A 2,091-nucleotide genomic window follows, 5' to 3' on the forward strand; every position below is an offset into this window, starting at 1 on the left:
TGTGCTAAATACGTTTAGTCCATAATTGAGATGTGGACTGAGTTGGTCAGAGTGTACAGAAAAGGTGGGTAAGGAGACCTGATGAAGAAATGATTAATTATGTTCTAATGATTGAAGCTGGCACCAGAGAAGCAGAGTGAATAGCAGAGATGATTCCAGTAAGAAGGTTGGGCAACTTAGAAAACAAGGACTATATTTTTAAAAATGTTTTTTATTTGTTTGTTTTCTTTTTTTTTTGATTTTTATTTTTGATTTTATTTTTTCCTACGCATGTTTGATTTCTAAACAATTAAGTTGAAAGCAAGGTCCACAAAGTACTTGTTTATAAAGTAAAAATTCAGTTTATTCTAATCTGTTTATGACACAGTACACAAGAGGCAAAGTGTTTCACATCATAGACTTCACTTCCAACTCCTTGGAATGTTCATTTCTTTGGCTAAAGAGACTAGACATGAGAAGCAGGCAATGCTTAGGCAACTGAAATAAAGATGGGGAAGGGGCAATGCTAACGTCATCCTCGCAGGGATGGGCATAAGGGGACTGTTAGTCACAAGCTATTTTCTAGAACTGTTAGCTGGAAACAAAGGAACACCGATCCTGGCGCTCATGCTGTCGTGGGCTCAGTCATCCCCACCACACAGGTACAGCAGCGCTTTCTGGTAGTCGCCCTTCGTGTCTTGCTGGATGCAGTAGTACAGGGACTTGCCGTACTTCCTCTTGAATTCAGACCTAATTTTCAACATGTCCACTTCACTGCGAGAGACCATGATTCTAATCAGGACTTTATCGTGAGTCCCCTTGCCCTTCATGGAGTCATACAGCTGGTCAGCAAAATACAGGGGCTTGTTCTGAATGCACTGGACCAGGTTCAGGAAAGCATTTTCCAGGTCTCCTTTGACCTCCTTCTTGATGCTCTCTAGCATGTCATAAGGGCTGTAGCTCTTGTACCTATCAAACACTTTCTGGAGGTGACACACGCTCCGCTCAGTCATGATGCTGATCCACTTGGGCACATCAGTTCCTTTCCTCTTCACTCCAGCATCATAGAGATCCCGGGCATCTTGGTCAATCAGTTCATAATCAATGACGGAGCCATCCTCTGCTCTTCTACCCTTTGCAAGGGCAACCATCAGCTTGCGGAAGTCACCAGATGTGTCAGAAATGATGTCCTTCTCCAGATCGGTCTTGTACATTTCCTTGTAGACTCTGTTAATTTCCTGAAGCTCTTGGTTGGTCCTTGAGCAGATGATCTCAATGAGGGAGTCCTCATCAGTCCCTAGCCCCTTCATGGAGGCTTTCAGCTCAGAAGCATCATACTGAGCAGGTGTTTTCAAGAGGCCCAAAATCACAGTCTCTAGGTGGCCGGACAAAGCTGACTTCAGTGCTGATGCAAGTTCCTTTTTGGTCCTTCTCTGGTAGGCAAAGGCAATATCCTGTCTCTGTTCATTGCTGTGGTTGGTCAGAATGTTGACGATGGTGACCTCATCCACACCTTTGGTCTTGATGGCTGTCTCAATGTTCAGTGCATCACGCTCAGCATCAAAATTGGTGTATGCTTTGACCGACCCATATGTGCTTGGGGGCGTGGAGTGATCACCCTCCAGGCTGAGCTTGCAGAGAATTTCGTGAACAGTAGACATTTTGAAAGAAGCTGGGCCGGGCGCCGAGAGCAGCGAGCGTCCACACTGGTGCAGCCTGTTTGTTTTCTTAAATTAATTTATCTTGATAAAGAGAGCATGGGCACTGTGTGAGACCGTGGGGGAAAGGCAAAGAGAGAAGGAGAGAAAATCCTAAGCAGGCTTTTTGCCGTCAGGGCTGAGCCTGACATGGGGCTCCATTCCACCCAATGTTGAGACCATGACCCGTGGAAATCTAGTGTCAGAAGCTTAACTGGCTGAGCCACCCAGGTGCCCTTAAAAGGACGACACCATTAACAGAAGAAAGGACATCAACAAAGAATGAGTTTTGGAGGTGAAATGGTGAGTTTGCTTTTATTGCTGTTACTTCAAAATTAGGTACTCATTTATTTATTCAACAAATATGATTTTTACCATGTGAAATCAGGTACTTTGCCCAAATTTTGCTTCTAAT

At 44.3% G+C, this 2,091-nt stretch overlaps 1 pseudogene; it reads right to left on the bottom strand.

Annotated features, from left to right (window-relative positions):
• Window positions 1-318: 318 nt before the first annotated feature.
• On the bottom strand, window positions 319-1,689 carry LOC144238287 (annexin A2 pseudogene; annotated as a pseudogene).
• Between the last annotated feature and the right edge of the window lie 402 nt (window positions 1,690-2,091).

Source organism: Crocuta crocuta, unplaced genomic scaffold (assembly GCF_008692635.1).
Source record: "Crocuta crocuta isolate KB4526 unplaced genomic scaffold, BGI_CrCroc_1.0 scaffold318, whole genome shotgun sequence".
Taxonomy (NCBI): domain Eukaryota; kingdom Metazoa; phylum Chordata; class Mammalia; order Carnivora; family Hyaenidae; genus Crocuta; species Crocuta crocuta.